Raw genomic sequence first — 25,525 nt, forward strand, 5'->3', positions numbered from 1 at the left:
GCACTTATTCTAAATCGTCTAACTTCCGGACCGGTCACCCATCCTCTCACCGCTTCAGCCCGAGCACGCTTAACTTTCTGGTTCTATCACCCCTAGTTGCCAAGTCTGCACTTGTTGTTTTCCTCACAATATTAAGCTATCAATCCTAAACAACCTTAGATCTTGATGTCATGTCACATGATTTAATTTTTTGAATTCCAGACAAATATTAAAATAAACAAAATAAGTAATAATAATAGTGAACTTCAATGAAAACAAACTAATATTTTTAAATAAAATTATTTTTTCTTATTTTTCTAGAAAAAAACTTCTTTTTGAAATAACTTTTTTTACGTTTGGAATTTTGAGCATGTGAGAAAACTTCACCGGGCAAGCCCCGGTGAAGTCGAGTCCCAATTTTTCTCTAGTTCTTTTTGATATACTAAGCTTTTTTTTTGACGCCGTATGCAAAAGTTATGGCCGTTTTACATTTTTTTTCCTTTTTTTGTAAAAACGGTCAAAATTCATATCTCAAAATTTATATACCAACTAGACACTAAAACCTAAGTACATCTCAAATGATTTTATTTTTTGAAGATTTTATCATTTTTGTTTATTTTCTACAAAACTAAAAAAGACGGTCAAGGGGGGGTAGAGTTTGAAAATTCCAGAATCCCCCTTTAGCCAAGAGTCCAATCATACCCGTCAACTACATTTACTAGCACCGTCCCCGCCAGAGACACAACTAAGGTTAACCAAGCCAGAGTTAACCCTTTCTAACTTTATTTGCTATTTTTCATGCATTTAATGATTTTTTGAGCTAAATGACCCTGAAATTGAAAAGGACTATAATGAACTCTGAAAATGTTGAAACTTGGCATGGTATCATCATTTCACCCACGTAGTTTGTGCTAAAAAGTTGAGAGGGTTACGACAAAAATGAATGCACTTCGTGTACAAACTGGACCATCTCCTCCGAAGTACCAAGGTTTCAGACGAAAACCCATCTGCTACAAAGGCATTTCATTTTTTTAACTTATTTAAACTCCAGACTTTTTATGCATTTTATGCATTCAATATGCATCATTCAAAGCCGCCTCATAAATTTTCAACCCTTTATAACTTCATTTGCTATTTTTCATGCATTTAATGATTTTTTGAGCTAAATGACCCTGAAATTGAAAAGCGCTACAGATGAACTCTGAAAAGGCTGAAACTTGTCATGGTATCATCATTTCACCCACATGGCATGTGCTACAAAGTTGAGAGTGCCACGACAAAAACTGGATGCACTTCGTGTACAAACTCGAACATCTCCTTCGAAGTATCAAGGTCTCAGACGAAAACCCATATGCTACAAAGGCATTTTTTAAAATTATTTCAACTCCAGAATTTTTGTGCATTCAATATGCACCATGCTACAAGATGTTAAAATCTACAGAAAGAACTAACTAAAAATAATAAAAAACAACAATTAAATGACTAAAACAACTATATAAGCAAAACAATATTGTTTTAATTAAAATCCTAATGTAAATTATTATAAAAATAACCAAATAAATCTTACTGTGACAACAATCTAACACATGACTAGGAGCAAAAAGAATTAAATTAAAAACTATTTGTAAACTCAAGTTATTCATAATCTGGGTTTGAAGCAAATTTGAACAAATTCAAATTTAAACCATTCAAATTTAGTAATTAATGGCACAAACAGAAACTACACAAAATTTTGAATCTAATGCAAAAAGAATCACTCAAAAAGATCGAATAACCTAAAAGATATAAATAATTTAAAACAGAAACTACAAACAGAAAACAAATTTAAAAACAAAAAAACAAAAATTCAGAACCGCTTTAGTCCCGGTTCGTGTCTCGAACCGGGACTAAAGGGTAGACCTTTAGTCCGGGTTCGTGTCTTGAACCGGGACTAAAGGGTAGACCTTTATTCCCGGTTCGAGACACGAAGCGGGACTCAAGGTCCCATTTGAACCGGGACTAATGCCCGACCGGCGCCCTTGCCGCTCGAACCGGGACTAATGCTAACATTAGTCCCGGTTCGTAATGGAACCGGGACTAATGTGTAAATCGAGCTGGGAGAAAAGCCCTTTTTTCTACTAGTGATGGTTAGAGAATAACATTTTACATGAGGGCATTGGTGGGTAATTACTTGAACTTTAAATTCAATCTAACGGTGTAGATTTTATGGTGTACAAAATTGATGGCTAGATGTTTCTAATTAACGTTGGATTTTCTAGCTAATTCCTCTATTTTCCATCCACATTTTGTTTTTAGTATATAATAGAAGATAGATAGATAGATATGACAAGAAGAATTATTCCATTTGCCTATTATAGAAGTATTAGTACATGTCATTTGCATAAGGGAAAAATAGCAAACCTATTTATTAGATGAAATTATTAGCATTAGATTTTCTACACTATATAATAAAATATTCATATGTCAACTTCATCAAACTATATAGCAACCAATTCCCACAACAACATGTGGGGTGTCATCTAATTTAATTAATGCATCTATACACTTGGTAAAGGATGGAAGGCTCAACATTTTGCTTGGTGTTGTGTTCCACCCTTGACGCCCTGGTTTTTGTTATACCACTGTTATGTTCCTTGATGAGCGCTCCTAACATGTTTGGGGTTTATGCCCCCTTGATAGTTCGTCTTTGAATAAAACTCTTGCAACAAGACCCAACATTGGTTTTACCATTCACAAAATCTAATAAAACTTGCATAGGGACTTGCTGGCCCGCGGGGACTTTTAATTAACAAACCGCGCCAGTGCTCGCCATGAGTGTTAGCCCACCTACCTAGAAGTTGGCGGTGTTGCCTCGGGGAAACTCGAGATCATTTGGCTATCGTCCACTTCGCATAGAGGGTAGTGTTCCGAGAACGAGATACGTGCAACCCCTATTAGGATCGTTGATGCGCTGGGTGGTCTTGATGGCCTTGTCTTACCTTAGTCGAATGTCTTACGCACCGGGATTTCGAGGATACTTCGGGCTGTCCCGATGTCGAGGTCTTTCAAAGCAGCTTGTGGTTAATTTGTGATGGACGAGTTGGAGCACCCATGTAGGGTTAAATCTTTCAAAAAGTCATGCCCGTGGTTATGTGGCGACTTGGAAATTTGTAATATTCGGTTGTAAAGAACTTCCAAACTAAACTCAATTAAAAAACAACAATGACGTGCGTCACCCAGACTGTCTCTTCTAGTGAGGCTTGAATCAAGAAGTGAACACGGTAGGGTTATGATTGACTCGTAAGTAGGTAGTAGGTGTTCAGGATCACTTCTTGATCATTACTAGTTCACGTCCATTATGGGTAGATCGTTGATATATCTCCAACATATCTATCGTTTTCGGTTGTTTCATGCTATTATATTATCAATCATGGATACTTTGTTTGCAATTATATGCTATTTTATATCATTTTTGGGACTATCCTATTGTTTTTACGAGCTTTTGACGTTTACAAAAAATCAATAACGAACGAAGTCCAAACATGATGAAACTTTATAGTGATTTTTTCAAGAGCAAAAGAGACCCAGGAAGCTTTGGGAGGGGGCCAGAAGAGCTATGATGGTGCAATGAGCCTAAGGGCGCGATCCCGGGGGGGGGGGGGGGGTAGGGTGTGGCGCCCGAGCTCATGCCCCCCTCGTTAACCCTCATGAACTAATTCCACTTCTATAAATTGTGAAATATTCCAAAAAACCAGAGAGCCACTTGAAACACTTTTTCCGTCACCGCAAGTCTCTGTTTCGCTGCGATCCCATGTGGAGACCTTTTCTGGTACCCTGTCACTGAGACCTTTTCTGTTTCGCTGTGATACCATCAATCACGGAGGCCTTTGATATCAACTTTGATGCCTCCATGATGATGTGTGAGTACTTCACCACAGACCTACGAGTCCATATATAGTAGCTAGATGGCTTCTTCTTTCTCTCTCTCTCTCTTTGATCTTCAATACCATGTTCTCCATGATTCAAGTGGTGATCTGCCTCATGTAATCATCTTTTGCGGTTTGTTTGTTGGGATCTGATGAATTGTGGGTTTATGATAAGATTATCTGTTCAAAGTAATTATGTCTTTTCTGAACTTTATTATGCATGATTGTTATAGCTTCATATTTCTCTCTGATCTATCCGTTTGGTTTGGCCAACTAGATTGATTGATCTTCAGTGGGAGTGGTGCATTGTAGCGGGATCAATCTTGCGATGCTCCATATCCCAGTGACATAAGGGGACAAGACATGTATTTGTATTGTTGCCACTAAGGATAAAACGACGGGGTCTATTCATATTGACTGGGTTTACTTTGTATACATCATGCCACCTTGCTCCAAGCATTACTTCGTTTGTATGAACTTAATACCTAGAGAGGCAAGCATATAAGCACTTTTGAAGTGGAGTAAGAGCAACTCTAGTAGACCCTGCATCCCGCCCTGACCCGAAAATAACCGCCAAAATGCGGGTCGGGGCGGAAAAACCTGCCCGATCAGACCCCGCATCCCGCCCCGGCCCACAAAAAAATTTGGGGGGCGCGACAAAATCTCGGCCCCAACCCGCGTATTCACGGGTTCCCCCCTCGCCGCTGAGGTGCCGTGCATATAAGCGGAAGCGGTTGTGGGGGGACATTTTAGCCCGCGCTTTCCTCACCAACCACCTCCCCTCTCCCCCCTCGCGCCGCCGCCACCCCGCCGCCCAAGATTCTGACGAAAGCAGCCGGCAGGAGCTCGCTGAAAGGCCGCTACACGCACGAGGCCTCCCCTCCCCCTGTGCCGGCGGATCACCGGATTTCCGGATCTGCGGACCTTCATCGCGGGGCCGCCAGATTTGGCTTTTTGCTGGCCGCCGGTGGCTGCGCCAAGCGATGGATTGGTCGGGGAGCATCTCCCGTAGCCCCGGCAAGGGCGCATCACCGCATGCAGGGATGGGTTCGTCCTCCCGGCGCCGTCGATGATTTGCGGGCATGGATTCGTCCGGTCGTCCACCAGGCTCGGCGCTCGCGTAGCGGCTCTGTAGCTCGCAGTTGTCGCTCATACAGTGCGACGATTGCACATAGACAGTGCTGCGGCTTACTTCGGCCACGCCGAAGCACTCCGTATGGGTGTTCTTCAAATGCGAAAACGACGGGGTACGTGCACTTCCGCGAATATGCTTTTTTACAGGTCTGTTATGTGGGGTCTGCATCATCGGCCGTGCGCGCCGGCCTACAAAGGCGTTTTTCCGCGAACTGCAAACACGTTTTGCCGGCCGAACGGATGCGGGGTCTGCTAGAGTTGCTCTAATTTCCACGTCCAAGATGCGGTCCTATCCTTATTTTGGCGCGAGGGCCTCGACAGGGATAGAAACGCATCTCGTCGTTTCACAAGAATGGATATCGTTACAAGTACATGTAGTGAAAAGATGAGTATAAAGAGTTGGCTTACACTCGCCACAAGCTACATCAGAGTCACATCAGTACAATACATGCAATCATCATGAAGAAGAGCAGGGCCCGACTACGGACGAAAGCAAATGATAAAAGAACGACGTCCATCCTTGCTATCCCAGGCTGCCGTCCTGGAACCCATCCTACGTCGATGATGAAGAAGAAGAAACTCCAAATGAACAATCAACGCGCTCACATCAAGTAACTCTTTACCTATACCTGCAACTGGTGTTGTAGTAATCTGTGAGCCACATGAACTCAGCAATCTCATTTCCAAAGGTATCAAGACTAGCAAAGCTTAATAGGTGAGGTAAGGTTAATTGGTGAGGCTGCAACAAGCGACTAAGCATTTATTTGAGTGGCTAACTTACGAGTACAAAAATAAAAGGGGGATGATTTACGCATAATGGACGAGAACTACTAATGATCAAATAAATGATCCTGAACACCTACTTATGTCAGACATAACCCCACCGTGTCCTTGATCGAAGAAGGAGCTCACGAAAGAGACAGTCACGGTTACTCACTCCGTTGGCAAGTTTTAATTAATTAAACTTCAAGTTATCTAGAACCGGATGTTAAACAAAGTTTCCACGTTGCCACATAACAGCGGGCACGACTTTCCATAAGATTTAACCCTGCAGGCGTGCTCCAACTAGCCCATCACAAACTACCACACGCTGCGACGGAATGACCTCGATCAGGTAAACCCATGATCTCCTCGGGTTCGTATTGGAAAACCTCAACCTTGAGATAACCCAAAGCATCCTCAAAATTCCGCGCACAAGACGCTCGAGAAAGGTAAAACAAGTCCAACAAGGCTGCCCGGCGTGTCGACAATCCCGATAGGATCCACATATCTCGTTCTCAGGACACGACGGATAAGCACAACATACGGTGGCCTGATAGACATCACCCGAGTTGCCCGGGTTGGCCCCGCACACGACTCTGTTTGGGACCAGCACCATCAGCACGGGCCCTCCCTGTATTATGTTGAATTACTCCCCGGGTTCATGACGCCCTATGTATTCGGTATTAATAGAATTATTATATTGGGCAGATATAGTACCAATGTTGGGCCTTGCCAAACGAGTTTTATCCTAAAACGAGAATCTAGGGGGTCCCCATAATAACCCCAAGCATGTTAGGAGTGCTCATTTATGGAACATAACACCGGTAGCCAAAACTAAGGCCGTAAATGTGGAACAAAACACCAGGCTAGAAAGGCCGAGCCTTCCACCTTTTACCAAGTATATATGTGCATTAAATAAATAGCATTTAATAGGGTGATATAACAAGGAACCCATGTTAACACATGGAAGCAACTGCACCTGCATCTAGCAACTCTAACACATGGTTAAGCAAGCGGTAACATAGCCAATCAGTGGTTTGCTAGGTTGTAGAAAGGTTGAAGGTTTTCATGGCAATGTTGGGAGGCTGATATTTAACAAGTGGTAGGCAGCGAGACATGACGATAGAAACAAAACAACTAGCATGGCAATGATAGTAATGGTATCTAGGGAAATGATCATGTTTTATAGTAATGTTATCTAGTAATGATAGTAATGTTTTATATCTTTTTTGGGACTAACTTATTAATTCAGTGCCAAGTGCCAGTTCCTGTTTTGTGTGTGTTTTTGACTCTTTTCAGATCTGATTTTGGAACGGAGTCCAAACGGAATAAAAACCCCGAAATGATTTTTTCCCGAACGGAAGAAGATCAGGGGGCCTCTAGGCCAAGCCAGGTGGGCTCCAGGGAGCCCACAAGCTCCCACTCCGCCACGAGGGGGAGGCGACGGGGTCAGGGCTTGTGGCCTCCCTGACCGCCCCCTGACCTAGATCCTTGGCCTATATATTCCCAAAAATTCAGCAAAAAATCAGGGGAGTCTCGAAAATACTTTTCCGCCGCCGCAAGCTTCCGTTTTCGCGAGATCTCATCTGGAGACCCTTCCCGGCGCCCTGCCGGAGGGGACTTTGGAGTTGGAGGGCTTCTTCATCATCATCATCGCCCCTCCAATGACTCGTGAGTAGTTCACTTCAGACCTACGGGTCCGTAGTTAGTAGCTAGATGGCTTCTTCTCTCTCTTGGATCTTCAATACAAAGTTCTCCATGATCTTCATGGAGATCTATCCGATGTAATCTTGTTTGGCGGTGTGTTTGTCGAGATCCGATGAATTGTGGATTTGTGATCAGATTATCTATGATATATATATTTGAGTCTTTGCTGATTTCTTATATGCATGTTTGGATATCCTTGTAAGTCTCTCTGAGTCTTGGGTTTTGTTTGGCCAACTAGATCTATGATTCTTGCAATGGGAGAAGTGCTTGGTTTTGGGTTCTACCATGTGGTGACCTTTCCCAGTGACAGTAGGGGCAGCAAGGCACACATCAAGTAGTTGCCATCAAGGGTAACAAGATGGGGTTTTCATCATTGGTTTGAGATTATCCCTCTACATCATGTCATCTTGCTTAAGGCGTTACTCTGTTCTTATGGACTTAATACACTAGATGCATGCTGGATAGCGGTCGACGTGTGGAGTAATAGTAGTAGATGCGGAAAGTATCGGTCTACTTGTTTTGGACGTGATGCATATAGATATAATCATTGCCATAGATATCGTCACGACTTTGCGCGGTTCTATCAATTGCTCGACAGTAATTTGTTCACCCACCGTCTACTTGCTTTCATGAGAGAAGCCACTAGTAAACACTACGGCCCCCGGGTCTATTCACAACCATCGTTTACACCTCCGCTTTTACTTTGCTTTATTACTTTGTTGCTTTCAGTTATCAGTTGGCAAACAATCTATAAGGGATTGACAACCCCTTCATAGTGTTGGGAGCAAGCTCTTTGTGTTTTTGCAGGCTCTTGTGATACTCCTCCACTAGTTCGATACCTTGGTTCTCAAACTGAGGGAAATACTTACCACTGCTGTGCTACATCACCCTTTCCGCTTCAAGGGAACACCAACGCAAGGCTCCGTAGCCGCAACAGAAGGATTCCCGGTGCCGTCGACACGACTATTCCTGGCGCCGTTGCAAGGGAAGCACAACTGACATCAAGCCACGCGAAGGATAACGGGTCCTCCTCCTCACTCACATCGAGCGAGGTTTTTCTTTGCCCCCTCATCCTTTCATCTACGGTTTTCTGAATTACTTTGGTGCACAACTTCATCATCTTCCTCCCAATTCCATCGCATACCTTGCCGCAGTTGATGCTTTTTTGGCTATCCCCCTCATTGGGGACTGTTTAAACACATCTTCACTGTGTGCTCCCAATCGGTGAAGAAAGCTAATTCGAGTGATAGTAGAACTCATGTCATTCAGTTGTGTGGTGGTCTGGGGATTCAGAAGAGGAGTAGGAGTACGTATCCTGAGATGACCCTTCCCAAGTCAGTCCGGAACTGGCAGTCGACTTGGTTTTACTGTAATGATATTGCATCTCCAAATATGTCGACTGACCTTCCTCCATTCACTTTGGAGCGACCAACTGTTCCTCGAACGATAAATGTGTCAGATGAGGAGAAGGTTCAGGTAGGGATTCTGGTAAATGAGGTGGTTAACTTTGTTCATGGCGGAGTGACTGGGATGGACTTGCTTGAAACATTCCTCGGTCGGCGTATTGAGCCTCTTCAGGCGATGGATCATGCCATGTGGCATTATTCGGGCCCTGAGGATTCCACTCGGTCGCACCCAGAGGAGGTTTCTGAAGAAACCGTGGCTTAGTGGCTTAGAGGCATCACTGGAGCCTGCGACAATCCATTAGGAGCCAAGCGGGTCTTGCCTTTGCCTCCTGAAAATAAGCCACAAAACATGATGAATTATTTCCTTGTCGATTACTTTTCATATCTTTGTCGAGTGATTGAATCTTCGGCCGACTGACTTTGCTATTTTTACATCTTGTAGGAGTGGACAAACATGCATTCACCCATGCCGAATGGGGATCAGCTTGACGTCGGTGGGGAAAGCGAAGGTGGCAGCGCCGACAACGGCTATTTTGAGGACAGCGAGGGGAGTGAAGACGACTTGGAGGAGAGGGAGGAAGAGATCCAGTCCCGTCCGTGCATCGAGTCTCGATCCAAGCATCACCATGATCCGACGGCTACCCCAAGCAAGACCTTAGTGTCAAGCACTAGGAATGTGAAGCGTGACCGAGCTACCACAACTGAGTCAGCAGAAAAGGCCGCCAAACAACCCAAACCTGATGCTCTCAAGCCTCGGAAGGCTCTGCCCCGAATGAGGATTGTTGTGCCAGTCGCTTCAACGTGAGTGTTTACCTCTTTCTTTCTTTTGTCATTGTGAAATTTCATGCCTTTGATGTGCGAGTGGAATTTGCTTGCCAGAGCTGCTACCTCGGTGACGTCGCTTCTTGGAGATGAAGATCCCATGGACGTGGACACAGCGGACATGGCCACCTCCCAACGAGGTATGACAAGTCTTCATTATGTGTTGTTTTCTAGATATGATTCGTCGATTGGACTAACTAACATTGTCGATTGACATCTACAGACGTCATCCACTTGGAGGATGATGAAGAACTGTAGCGCTCGAATTCTGAATTAGCTAAAACCATGCCTGAAACGCCGGTGTCGAATGCTCCTCCAGCCAGTTCGGTTGTTGTGATTACAACTCCTCCAGCCAGTTCGATTGTTGTGACTACAGTGTCGACTGCGCCTCTTCCGGTAACTCCTGTTACCTCTGCTGCAACGCCGACTCCTTCAATGCTTGCATATCCTCTGCATCGTGTCCTGGAATACCATACTGGAGCTGCTAAAGAGGCCATGATTCAGGCCGAACAGATGATGCTGTAGACCAAGGAGGCGTATGAGGCTAGCAAGTTGGCGTACGATGCCTGCTCGGTGCTTCAAGCTAACGTCCGAGTAAGTGCGATTGTAAGTTCATTTCCGATTGAATCCTGTCCATCTTGACTTTGCACCCACTGGGTGTTTTCTTGTGTATGATCCAGTGGGGGCACTCTAGGTGAACCCACTGGGTGTAGTCTCCTAGACCGCTGTCGAGTCCTTGCATCAGTAGGGGTCTGATTGGAAGACACACTCTTCTCTTTTTTTGACTCGGCTAGGCTGGACCTGGTCAAGTGGTTTTGTATCCAGTGGGGGCACGCTGAGTGCACCCACTGGGTATAGTCCCCGAGACTATTGTCGATCATTTACAAAGGGAAATAGTCTTAAGAACTTGGACGCAGGGTCCTTTTTCGTACTTAGAGTACTTGCGCCACTCAGTCTGCCGAGTGAATATGTTTCTTTAGTATCTCCACCACCGAATCTTTGTCTTTGTAACAGAAAGGTCCGAACCAGCAAGGATTATCCTATGAATTTCATGGACATAATTTCCATCAACCATGATATGACACTTTGTAGGGGAGTGTGGGTGGGGACGGCGGGCCGCCATTCGGTAGACTGAAATGCACTTCTCCACTCGGGAGTGGAAAAATATTAGTGTCAACTGAACTATTTCTTTGATGTTTTTGGAAAACCTGTGAGATTGGAGCCAAGTATGCCAACTTGGAATCATAGAAGAACCAACTTTAACTGGATCTGGAAGTGAAAACCAATGACCTGATTGTCTTGAAGAAGGCGCTCACGGATAAGGATAAGGTCCTCACAGAGGCTAAGGATAAATACAAGGCCGCTGAGGAGAAGCTGTTGGCAGTCGGCAAGATAGAAGAAGAGAACGCCAAACTGAAGAAAGAACCAACCGACTGGGGCAAAAAACTTGAGCAGATGGCCAAAAGGGGAAACGCCATGGAGAAGTATCTGGGGGACTTCGTGAGCAAGATGCTTGGCACGCTCACTGGTACGCTTCTTTCACCGAGTGAATTTCTTCAGACTTTATCGAATGAATTGTGACTGACTTTTCATTTTTCCTTCACATAGAATTCTGCCAAGATTTTGATAAGGAGACTGAAGAAGTGGAGCCGCATCTAGACCCTATTAAGTCACCTGTTGAAAATGTTGTGTCCATGAATATGTTTCGCCTCAATGCTCGTCTTTTGAAGGTCTAAGGGCACGTTGCCCGAATGCAAACCGCGTTGGGGAAGATCGACAAGGAGCTGTGGCCTGAAGACACCCTCCAAACTGATCTGGAGTCAATAATGAGCCGCTTGGACTAGATTCCCAACAGGGTGCACGCGTGGAAGAAGTCTGCTGCACATTGTGGAGTCGGCGTGACTCTTTCGCTCGTCCAAGTCCATTGCAAGAAGGCTAGGAAAGATAAGCTGAAGGCGCTCGAGGTGGCCAATACAAAGAAGCTCCGGTTTGAGGACTTCATGGAGACCTTCATCGACGTGGCCACTCGCATTGCTGATGGGATCGATCTTGACACCTTCGTTGAGCCCGCGAGTCCTGGCGAGCCTCGAAACGAAGCTTCGATTAAAGTATAAACTTTTATTTGCCTTGGTATGCCGAGTGTTAATGTATCGGTTAAAACGTTGTTCGGGCGTTAAACCCGAGTACTTTCGTCCACATAGACAACTTTGATCTGTGCTTGATATATTTGAGTTTATTTGTGTTTGGCTGAGTTTGTTTGGTTTTTGAATGTTCTTGACATTCAGGAAAATCCCCTACTTGAGCGAAGTATGATTCACAGTTAAGCATCTGAGTGGAAATATTGTTTTTCACCCACCTGGAGTGTGACTTAGGCGAAGACTGATTCAGTACTAATTCCCCGAGTGAATAGGTTTCTATTCACTCGGCGGGGTTTTGTAACTTAGGCAAAGACATGTTCGCAGCTAAGCCCTCGAGTGAGAGGATTGCTCGTCACTTGTAGTGTATTTTATACTTAGGCGAAAACTGGTTCACGGCCAAGCCTCCGAGTGAGAGGATTGCTCGTCACTTGGAGTATGTTCTAAACTTAGGCGAAGGCTGGTTCACGGCTAAGCATCTGAGTGAATAGGTTGCTATTCAGTCGGAGGTTTTTTTAACTTAGGAGAAAACACGTTCGTAGCTAAGCCTCCGAGTGAGAGGATTGCTCGTCACTCGAAGTGAGTTGTAAACTTAGGCGAAGACTGGTTCGCGGCTAAGCATCTGAGTGAATAGGTTGCTATTCACTCGGAGAGGTTTTTAACTTAGGCGAAAACATGTTCGCAGCTAAGCCCCCGAGTGAGAAGATTGCTTGTCACTCGGAGTGAGTTTTATACTTACACGAAGACATGTTCGTAGCTAAGCCCCCGAGTGAGAGGATTGCACATCACTTGGAGTGAGTTTTATACTTAGGCGAAGACATGTTCGCAGCTAAGCCCCCGAGTGAGAGGATTGCTCGTCACTCGGAGTGAGTTTTATACTTAGGCGAAGACATGTTCGCAGCTAAGCCCTCGAGTGAGAGGATAGCTCGTCACTCGGAGTGTATTTTATACTTAGGCGAAGACATGTTCGCAGCTAAGCCCTAGAATGAGAGGATTACTCGTCACTCGGAGTGAGTTTTATACTTAGGCGAAGACATGTTTGCAGCTAAGCCCCCGATTGAGAGGATGGCTCGTCACTCGAAGTGAGTTTTATACTTAGGCGAAGACTGGTTCGCAGCTAAACCCTCGAGTGAGAGGATTGCTCATCACTCGGAGTTTATTTTATACTTAGGCGAATACTGGTTCACAACTAAGCCCCCGAGTGAAAGGATTGCTCATCACTCGGAATATATTTTGAATGTGAAATTGCACGATCGGAATCGACAAAAACTATAGGAATCATGACTTCGAGAAGCAACATTGTTCAGAAAACTCTTTTATTACATCAAACCAATCGGTTATCAAGCATAAAAGCGTCAGAGTAGTTCTGCATTCCAAGCACGCGGTTCGTCGATTCTCTTCTTGAGGTTGTAAAGGTGATATGCTCCATTATTTAGTACTTTGGTGACGACGGGAGGTCCTTCCCATGTGGGGGCAAGCTTGAGGCCGCTGTTGATCCACTCAGAGTACCAGATCGCTGATACGTCCCAAACGTATCTATAATTTCTGTTTGTTCCATGATCTTTTGGGTGACATTGTTATATGTTTTGCTATACTTTTATACCTTTTTACACATATTTGGACTAACCTACTAACTCAGTGCACCCAATGCCACTTTCTGTCTGGTGATGTCTTTTTTGCACGGACTTTTACCCCAATTTACAGAGTCCCAAAAATCCCGAGAAAAAAATATAAAAATTAGCGTGACGGAAGCTTCATGAGAACCAATGGTGGGTCAGAGGGGAGCCAGGGCCTGCCCAGGCGGCCTCCCTGTGCGGCCTACTTCCTGGCCGCGCCACCAGGTCGCCTGGGTGGGGCCCACGCCCTCTGGTGCCCTCTTTCAGCCTATATTTACCTCTCCGATCGAAAACCCTTCCATTGTATCCAGAATCATGAATTTCTCCATCGTTCCGCCGCCACAGCGCTTCCGAGATCAGGAGTGCTAGAAGACCTCTTCCCAGCACCCTGTCGGAGGGAGGATTGACCTCCGGGAGATTCTCCATCACCATGGACGCTTCCCGGATGTGCCGTGGGTAGTCCTCCTTGGACCATGAGTCCATGACCAGTAGCTATGTGATCTCTTCTCTCCTACCTTGTGCTTCAATGTTTAGCCCTTGTGAGCTGCCCTACATGATCAAGGCATCTATGTAATTTACCTGCTGTTGCTATGCTTGGTTTGCTGGGATCCGATGGATTATGAGATTATGTTCAGATTGTGATGAGTTATATATTTGATTATCCTTTTATATTATGTTCTTGAGTAATTCATGCATTTTCTGTGATACTTTTTATTGCTTTGTCCCAGTAGTAGATTGTAACTCCAAGAGGGAGCGTTACGCATGATTGTGGGTTCATGCCCCCTAATGTCTAGCTTGAGTGACAGAGACATGAGACTAGGGGATGTGCTATTGCCACCAGGTAGAAAACAACGGTGCTTGTGACCACGGTTGCAAGGATTGTTTACCTTACACAAAGTTCGTTAATGTAGTTATCTGTTGCTTTGAGTTTACACTTTGGGTGGGGCTCGTGTTGGAGAACGTTGCATGGGACAAAAAGTTTCCTACGCACACGAAGACCTATCGTGGTGATGTTCATCTACGAGAGGGAGATTGGATCCACGTACCCTTGTAGATCGCTAAGAGGGAAGCGTTAAGAAATGCGGTTGATGTAGTGGAACAACTTCATGATTCAAATCACTGTCGTCCCACGATCCGTCCCGATCTAGCACCAAACAGACGACACCTCCACGTTCAGCACACGTACAGCTCGATGAAGATCTCCGCCTTCTTGATCCAGCAAGAGAGACGGGGAAATAGATGAGTTCTACGGAAGCGTGACGGTGCGCCGGTGATGGTGATGATCAATTCCTGCAGGGCTCCGCCCAAGCTCCGCAGAAATCCAATCTTGATGAATAACTATGAAGTAGAGGTTTAAGGTTGCACGTGGCAAAGTTATGTCTCAAAAACCCTAAAACCTTTAGTATATATAGGACTAAGGGAGGGGCTATCCTTGAGTCTCAAGGGAGTCCCAAGGGTGTCGGCTGACGGGAGGAGGAGGGACTCCTACTCCAATTCAATTTGGAAGGAGGAGTCCCTTCCTTCCTTCCCACCTCCTCTTTTTTTCTCCTTTGATTTTCTTTCTTTGGCCGAAATAGTCTTCTTGGGCTGGCCTCACCAGCCCACCAAGGGTTGGTGCGCCACCCATGGGCCTATTAGCTTGTCTCCCCAGTGGGTGGCCCCTCCCGGTAAAACCCGAAAACATTCGTCACTTCCGGTACACTGCCGGTAATGCCCGAAATCGTTCCGGAAGCCAAATGAAACAATCCTATATATCAATCTTTGTTTCCGAACCATTCCGGAAACCCCCGTGACGTCCGTGATATCATCCGGGACTCCAAACAAAACTTCGGTCACCAGCACCTATAACTCAACTATACCGAAACGTCGCCGAACCTTAAGTGTGCAGACCCTGCTGGTTCGAGAACTATGCAGACATGACCTGAGATACTCCCCGGTCAATATCCAATAGCGGGACCTGGATGTCCATATTGGATCCTACATATTCTACGAAGATCTTATCGGTTGAACCTCTGTGCCAAGGATTCATATAATCCCGTATACCATTCCCTTTGTCCTTCGGTATGTTACTTGCCGAAGATTTGATCGTCGGTATCCCTATACCTATTTCAATCTCGTTATCGACAAGTCTCTATACGTAATTAATCCAGTATGATGTTCCCTTTGTCCTTCGGTATGTTACTTGCCCGAGATTCAATCGTTGGTATCTCCATACCTAGTTCAATCTCGTTACCGTCAAGTCTCTTTACTCGTTCCGTAATACAAGATCCCGTGGTTAACTCTTTAGTCACATTGCTTGCAAGGATTATATGTGATGTTGTATTACCGAGTGGACCCCGAGATACCTCTCCGTCACACGGAGTGACAAATCCCAGTCTTGATCCATGCTAACTCAACGAACACATTCGGAGATACCTGTAGAGCACCTTTATAGTCACCCAGTAACGTTGCGACGTTTGATACACACAAGGTTTTCCTCCGGTGTCAGTGAGTTACATGATCTCATGGTCATAGGAATGAATACTTGACATGCAGAAAACAATAGCAACAAAATGACACGATCACATGCTACATTTATAGTTTGGGTCTTGTCCATCACATCATTCTCCCAATGATGTGATCCAGTCATCAAGTGACAACACTTGCATATGGTCAGAAAACCTTAACCATCCTTGATGAACTAGCTAGTCAACTAGAGGCTTACTAGGGACACAATTTTGTCTATATATCCGCACATGTATTTACGTTTTCATTCAATACAATTATAGCATGGATAATAAACGATTATCTTGAAATAGAAAATATAATAATAACTATTCTATCATTGCCTCTAGGGCATATTTCCAACAGTCTCCCACTTGCACTAGAGTGAGTAATCTAGTCTCACATCGCTATGTGATTTACATTGTAATGAATCTAACACCCATACAGTTCTAGTGTTGATCATGCTTCGCTCGTGGAAGAGGTTTAGTCAGTGGATCTGCAACCTTCAGATCCATGTGCACTTTGCAAATATTTACGTCCTCTCCTTCGACATAGTCGCAGATGAGGTTGAAGCGTCTCTTGATGTGTCTGGTCTTCTTGTGAAACCTTGGTCCTTGGCTAGAGCAATGGCACCAGTGTTGTCACAAAACATAGTTATTGGATTTAGTGCGCTTGGCACAACTCAAAGATCCGTCATGAATTGCTTCATCCAGACACCATCCTTAGCTTCCTCCGAGGCAGCCATGTACTCCGCTTCACATGTAGAATCTGCTATGATGCCTTGCTTGGAACTGCACCAGCTTACCGCAACCCATTGAGAATAAATACGTATCCGGTTTGAGACTTAGAGTCATCCGGATCAGTGTCAAAGTTTGCATCAACGTAACCCTTTACGACGAGCTCTTCGTCACCTCCATAAACGAGAAACATTTCCTTAGTCCTTTTCAGGTACTTCAGGATATTCTTGACCGCCGCCCGGTGTTCCACTCCTGGATCACTTTGAAACCTGACTGCCATACTTATGGCTAGGCTGACGTTCGGTCTTGTGCACAACATTGCATACATGATAGACCCTACGACTGAAGCATAGGGGACGGTACTCATGTTTTCTCTATCTTCTGCAGTTACTAGACACCGAGTCTTACACAACTTTATACCTTGTAACACAGGCAAGAACCCCTTCTTGGATAGCTCCATTTTGAACTTCTTCAAAACTTTATCAAGGTATCTGCTTTGTGGAAGTCCTATTAGGCGCCTCGATCTATCTCTATATATCTTAATGCCTAATATGTAAGCAACTTATCCTAGCTAGGTCTTTCATTGAAAAACTTTTGTTCAAGTAATCCTCTACACTTTCCATAAACTCCACATTGTTTCCAATTAGCAATATGTCATCCAGATATAATATTAGAAATGCTACAGAGATTTCACTCACTTTCTTGTATATACAAGATTCTCCAACAACTTGTATAAACCCAAACGCCTTGATCACCTCATCAAAGCGCTTATTCCAACTCCGAGATGCTTGCACCGGTCCATAAATGGATCGCTGGAGCTTGCAAACTTTGTCAGCATTCTTAGGATAGACAAAACCTTCGGATTGCATCATATACAAATCTTCCTTAAGAAAACCATTAAGGAACGCCGTTTTGACATCCATTTGCCAGATTTCATAATCAAAAAATGCAGCTATTGCTAACATGATTTAGACGGATTTAAGCATCGCTACGGGTGAGAATGTCTCATCGTAGTCAACTCCTTGAACTTGTGAAAAACCCTTTGCCACAAGTCGAGCTTTATAAACGTTCACGTTATCGTCCGCGTCCGTCTTCTTCTTAAAGATCCATTTGTTCTGAATAGCCTTGCGACCTTCAGGTAATACTTCCAAAGTCCACACTTTGTTTTCATACATAGATCGTATCTCGGATTTCATGGCCTTTAACCATTTGTTGGAATCCGGGCCCACCATTGCTTCTCCATAATTCGCAGGTTCATTGTTGTCTAACAACATGATAGATAAGACATGATTCCCATACCACTCAGAAGCAGTACGTGATCTTGTCGACCTGCGAGGTCCGATAGCAACTTGATCCGAAGCTTCATGATGATCATCATTAGCTTCCTCCTCAACTAGTGTTGCCTCGACAGAGATATCCCCTTGCCCTGAACCATCATCCTGTTGAAGCATAGGTTCCGCAACCTCATCAAGTTCTATCTTCCTCCCACTCAATTCTTTCGAGAGAAACTCTTTCTCAAGAAAAGCCCCATTCTTAGCAACAAACACTTTGCCCTTGGATCTGAGATAGAATGTGTACCCAACTGTCTCTTTTGGGTAACCTATGAAGACACACTTTTCCCCTTTGGGTTCCAGCTTTTCAGCCTGAAGCTTTTTGACATAAGCATCGCATCCCCAAACTTTAAGAAACTACAACTTTGGCTTCTTGCCATACCACAACTCATATGGTGTCGTCTCAACGGATTTTGATGGTGCCCTATTTAAAGTGAATGCTCATGTCTCTAATGCATAACCCCAAAACGATAATGGCAAATCGGTAAGAGACGTCACAGATCGCACCATATCTAACAAAGTACGATTACGACGTTCGGACTCACCATTACGCTGCGGTGTTCCAGGCGGTGTCAACTGTGAAACGATTCCACATTGTCTTGAGTGAGTACCAAACTCGTAACTCAGATATTCACCCCCTTGACCAGATCGTAGGAACTTAATCTCCTTGCTACGATGATTTTCAACTTCACTCTGAAATTGCTTGAACTTTTCAAATGTTTCAGACTTGTGCTTCATCAAGTAGATATATCAATACCTACTCAAATCATTAGTGAATGTGAGAAAATAACTATATCAGACGCGCACCTCCACACTCATTGGTCCGCACACATCAATATGTATGATTTCCAACAAGTAACGTGCACGCTCCATTGTTTCGGAGAACGGAGTCTTAGTCATCTTGACCATGAGGCATGGTTCACACGTGTCAAGTGATTCAAAATCAAGTGACTCCAAAAGCCCATCAGCATGGAGTTTCTTCATGCGCTTTACACCAATATGACCTAAGCGGCAGTGCCACAAAAAGGTGGCGCTATCATTGTTAACTCTACATCTTTTGGTCTCAATGTTATGGATATGTGTGTCATCACAATCAAGATTCAATATGAACAAACCCCTCACATTGGGTGCATGACCATAAAAGATATTACTCATATAAATAGAACAACCATTATTCTCTAACTTAAATGAGTAACCGTCTCGCAATAAACAAGATCCAGATATAATGTTCATGCTTAACGCAGGCACTAAATAACAATTGTTTAAGTTGATAACTAATCCCGATGGTAACTGAAGTGAGACCGTGCCGACGGCGATTGCATCAACCTTGGAACCATTTCCCACGTGCACCGTCACTTCATCCTTCGCCAACCTTCGTTTATTCTGCAGTTCGTGCTTCGAGTTGCAAACGTGAGCAACATAACCGGTATCAAATACCTAGGCACTACTACGAGAGTTGGTTAAGTACACATCAATAACATGTATATCACATATACCTTGTTTGGCGTTGGCCGCCTTCTTATCAGCCAAATACTTGGGGTCCAGTGGCCCATCGCTTTGCAATAATAGCACTCAGTTTCCGGCTTAGGTCCAGCCTTCGATTTCTTTGTCGGAGGGGCAACAGTTTTGCCGCTCTTCTTGGAGTTACCCTTCTTGCCTTTGCCGCTTTTCTTGAGACCAGTGGTCTTATTTACCATCAACACTTGATGTTCTTTCAGGAGTTCTGACTCCGCGACTTTTAGCATCGCAAATAATTCGTCGGGTGACTTATTCATCCCTTGCATGTTATAGTTCAACACAAAGCTCTTGTAGCTAGGTGGTAGTGATTGAAGAATTCTGTCAGTGATAGCCTCTTGCGGGAGTTCAATTCCCAGCTCAGCTAGACGGTTTGAGTACCCAAACATTTTGAGCACATGTTCACTGACACACGAATTCTCCTCCATTTTGCAAGCATAGAATTTATCGGAGGTCTCATACCTCTCGATCTGGGCATTCTTCTGAAATATGAACTTCAACTCATGCAACATCTCATATGCTCAATGATGTTCAAAGCGTCGTTGATGTCCCGGTTCTAAGCCATACAAGACTGTACATTGAACTACTAAGTTGTCCTCCTTACGTGCTTGCCAAGCGTTCAAAACATCTTGTTCAGACGTAGCGGGTGGTTCATCTCCTAGCACTGCATCAAGGACATAATTCTTTTTCCCAGCTTGTAGGATAAGCCTCAGATTACGAGCCGAGTCTACAAAGTTGCTACCATCATCTTTCAGCTTAGCTTTCTCTAGGAACGTATTGAAATTCAGGGTTGCTACTGCGTGAGCCATTGATCTACAACATAAAATATTGCAAAGTTTTCTTATACTATGTTCAAGACAATTAGAGTTCAGCTAATCATATTACTAATAAACTCCCACTCAAATAAACATCCCTCTAGTTATTTGAGTGTGGCATGATCCAAATTCACTATCTCAAGTCCGATCATCACGTGAGTTGAGTGTAGTTTTAGTGGTAAACATCTCTATGTTAATCATATCAACCATATGATTCATGCTTGAACTTTCAGTCTCTTGTGTTCCGAGGCCATGTCTGTACATGCTAGGTTCGTCAAGTTTAACCCGAGTGTTCCGCGTGTGCAACTGTTTTGCACCCGTTGTATGTGAACGTTGAGTACACCCGATCATCACGTGGTGTCTCTAAACGACGAACTATCGCAATGGTGCATAGTGTGGGAGAACACAATTTTATCTTGAAATTTAAGTGAGGGATCACCTTATAATGCTACCGTCGTTCTAAGCAAGATAAGGTGCATAAAAGTATTAACATCACTTGCAATTCATAAGTGACATGATATGGCCATGATCTTACGTTTCTTGATCTCCATCACCAAAGCACCGACATGATCTTCATCATCACCAGCGCCACACCATGATCTCCATCAACGTGCCACCATCAAGGTTGTCATGCTATCTATGCTATTACTACTAAAGCTACAACCTAGCAATATAGTAAACACATCTGCAAGCACAAACGTTAGTTTAAAGACAACCCTATGGCTCCTGCCGGTTGCCGTAGCATCGACGTGCAAGTCGATATTTAACTATTACAACATGATCATCTCATACACCAATATATCACATCATGTCTTTGGCCATATCACATCACATGCATACCCTGCAAAAACAAGTTAGACGTCCTCTAATTTGTTGTTGCATGTTTTACGTGGCTGCTATGGGTATCTAGTATGATCACATCTTACTTACGCAAAACCACAAGGGTGATGTGCAAATTTCTAATTAACCTCTCTCCAAGGACCGCATCGGTCAAATCCGATTCAACTAAAGTTGAAGAAACATACACCCGCCAGTCATCTTTATGCAACAAGTTGCATGTTAGTCGATGAAACCGGTCTCTCGTAAGCGTACGAGTAAGGTTGGTCCGGGCCGCTTAAATCCAACAATACCGCCGAATCGAGAAAAGACTAAGGAGGACAGCAAATAGAACATAAATGCCCACAAAAACTTTTGTGTTCTACTCGAGATTACATCTACGCATGAACCTAGCTCATGATGCCACCGTTGGGGAACATTGCATGGGGAACAAAATTTTTCCTACATACACGAAGACCTATCATGGTGATGTTCATCTACGAGAGGGAGATTGGATCCACATACCCTTGTAGATTGCTAAGTGGGAAGCGTTAAGAAATGTGGTTGATGTAGTGGAACAACTTCGTGATTCAAATCACCGTCATCCCACGATCCGTCCCGATCTAGCACCCAACGGACAACACCTCCGCGTTCAACACACGTACAGCTCGACGACGATCTCTGCCTTCTTGATCCAGCAAGAGAGACGGGGAAATGGATGAGTTCTCCAGCAGCATGATGGCGCGCCGGTGATGGTGATGGTCTATTCCTGCAGGGCTCCGCCCGAGCTCCGCAGAAATCTAATCTAGAGGAAGAACTATGAAGTAGAGGTTTAGGGTTGCACGTGGCAAAGTTATGTCTCAAAAACCCTAAAACCATTAGTATATATAGGAGGAGGGGAGGGGCTAGCCTTGAGACTCAAGGGAGCCCCAAGGGTGTCGGCCGAAGGGAGGAGGAGGGACTCCTACTCCAATTCGGTTTGGAAGGAGGAGTCCCTTCCTTCCTTCCCACCTCCTCTTTTTTTTTTCTTTCTACTTTGATTTTCTTCCCTTGGACGAAATAGTACTGTTTGGCTGGCCTCACTAGCCCACCAAGGGCTGGTGCGCCACCCATGGGCCTATTAGGTTCTCTCCCGGGTGGGTGGCCCCTCCTGGTAAAACCCAGAACCCATTCGTCACTCCCGATACACTACCGGTAATGCCCGAAATCTTTCTGGAAGCCAAATGAAACAATCCTATATATCAATCTTTGTTTCCGGACCATTCTGGAAACCCTTGTGACGTCCGTGATCTCATCCGGGACTCCGAACAAAACTTTGTTCACCAGCACCTATAACTCAACTATACCGAAACGTTGCCGAACCTTAAGTGTGCAGACCATGCAGGTTCGAGAACTATGCAGACATGACCTGAGATACTCCCCGGTCAATATCCAATAGCAGGAGCTGGATGTCCATATTGGATCCTACATATTCTACGAAGATCTTATCGGTTGAACCTCTGTGCCAAGGATTCATATAATCCCGTATACCATTCCCTTTGTCCTTCGGTATGTTACTTGCCCGAGATTTGATCGCCGGTATCCCTATACCTATTTCAATATCGTTACCGACAAGTCTCTTTACTCGTCCGTAATACAAGATCCCGTGACTAACACTTTAGTCACATTGCTTGCACTTATATGTGATGTGGTATTACCGAGTGGGCCCCGAGATACCTCTCCGTCACACGGAGTGACAAATCCCAGTCTTGATCCATGCTAACTCAATGGACACCTTTGTAGATACTTGTAGAGCACCTTTATAGTCACCTAGCAACGTTGGGACATTTGATACACACAAGGTATTCCTCCGTGTCAGTGAGTTACATGATCTCATGGTCATAGGAATGAATAGTTGACACGCAGAAAACAATAGCAACAAAATGGCACGATCACATGCTACGTTTATAGTTTGGGTCTTGTCCATCACATCATTCTCCCAATGATGTGATCTAGTCATCAAGTGACAACACTTGCATATGGTCAGAAAACCTTAACCATCCTTGATCAACTGGCTAGTCGACTAGAGGCTTACTAGGGACACAGTTTTGTCTATATATCCACACATGTATTTATGTTTCCATTCAATATAGTTATAGCATGGATAATAAACGATTATCTTGAAACAGGAAATATAATAATAACTATTCTATCATTCCCTCTAGGGCATATTTCCAACAGCTCGCAACTTAATACCGGCGAGATGTTTTAGATAGATATCTCAAGGTGGATGATTAGTAAGTAGATGCTGATGAATAAACGGTCAACTTGTCTTGGCGTACGGCCCATTACTTCTGAGCCTCTAACTTTCTAGTAGCATGATTAGCATTGGAGTGCGTTTATAATTTTGTCAATTGCCCAGCTGTAATTTGTTTACCCAACATAGTTGTTTATCGTCTTTTGGGAGAGAGACATCACTAGTGAACATCATGTCACTCTGGTCCATATTACCACCATTGTTTACACCTCCACCAATTGCTACTTTTACTTACTTTCCCATTGCAATCACTATCACTATTCCCGCTTGTGTTTTGATCCTTTGCAAACTACAAGGCCGGAGAGATTGACAACCTCTCTGAACTCGTTGGGAGCAAAGTTATTTGTTGTGTGTGCAAGTCCACGTCTTCTGCTAGCGCCAGAGCAACGGACACCTACTTGTTGATCCTCGGAGTCCTCCTGGTTCGATAAAACTTACAATCCCCGTGTAAGGGTAATCTTCTACTGACTACATATCCACCTTCCACTTGGGGTAACCAACGAGGGGCGAGAAGTATATTCATCAACTCGTCATCAAGTTAATTTCTAGTGCCATTGCCGGGGACTCCAGTCTTCAAGATAGGGGAGTTGCATGCTATCTTTTACCTTTGCTTTTTAGTCTTGTTAGTTTGCTTTCTAGTTTTTGCTTTAGAATCTTATACCAAAAAACACAAAAAAATAGTTGATTTGCTTTTAGTTGTCCTTTTTGCTTAGTTCAGCATGTTAGGGCTTGATGCTTCGAGGGAATCTGAGGTCCTAGATTTCCATCAAAAGAATGGGGAAAATATGAAGGAGGCTTGGGATAGAATTTCTGAAGCACATAAAAGAATTAGGCCTTGGATACCTATCGAAATTGTGCTTAGAATTTTTTATCAAGGTCTTTTTATATGGTGTAAACACTCTCTTGATATTATAGCTGAAGAAATTTTTATAGAGTGTGATGAGGCTAGAGCTCTTGATATTATACATGGTCTATTTAAGTACCTTGTTTATGGTCGTGGATTCGACACTATTATAGATAGACTTGCTACCATTGAAAGAAGAATAGATGCTCTAGACTTAAGAGAAAGAGAGAAACCCATGGGTGATAAGAAAAAGATTTTGAAAATAGATGATGACTGGGAGCCTTTTGTTAGAATTAGCATCTCTAACCAAGACATCCTTGCTTATTGTGATATTGGATCCATGGTTTCTACAATGCCAAAAGTTTTTTATGATTCTCTAAGCCTTTTAAACACGGAATTTTTTCATCTTATCATGAACATGCTAATGGGGATATTTATTAAATCCAGGGAAAGGTAAAAGTTATCCAGGTTAGATTATCTAAAAGTAATGCAACGGTTGATTTCTTCATCATGAAGCCCAACCCAGGAAACATAGTGCTTGGAAGGGACTCCCTCCGAGCCATGAAAGGCTTCATTGATATATGTAAAGGACACATACACTTAAGTGGGAAAGAATAATTCGCCAAACATCACCAGATCATCCTTTTGATCTTAATTTTATTTACATTATGCTCTATATAATTATATTTCTTGCATCTATTATGAGTTTTTGATTTGAGTTGCAGAAGTGCCCCAAAAAAATATTTACTACATGCTGTTCTGTTTTCCTAGATTCTGCCCTGTTTTGCGTTTTCATTGTTTTGCAAATGTTAAGCTTGCTTTTTATTTGCAAAAACCTTGTGGAAATCTTGAAAAATAGTAGCTCTTCACGAAAATCTTTATTTCCAGTAGAGAATAAATTATTTTATTATGGGCACTAACCACTCTAATCAGCTTGTGATGAGTATCGTATGAAGGGAGTTTTCAAGTATGCGATGGAAGGTGATGAAGGAAGATCCAGGAGTGTCAAGCGCTCAAGCTTGGGGATGCCCCCATGCACCCCAAGGAATATTCAAGGAGACTCAAGTGTCTAAGCTTGGGGATGACCTCGTGCATCCCCTTCTCCATCAACAATCATCAGTTCGTCCTTCTCCATGCTATATTTTTATCACTTCATATGTTATGTGCTATGCTTGGAGCGTCCCGCTCTTTACTTTTTAGTTCGTTTTAGTTTTGCTTTCT

The sequence above is a fragment of the Hordeum vulgare genome, chromosome 3H (assembly GCF_904849725.1).
Source record: "Hordeum vulgare subsp. vulgare chromosome 3H, MorexV3_pseudomolecules_assembly, whole genome shotgun sequence".
Taxonomy (NCBI): domain Eukaryota; kingdom Viridiplantae; phylum Streptophyta; class Magnoliopsida; order Poales; family Poaceae; genus Hordeum; species Hordeum vulgare.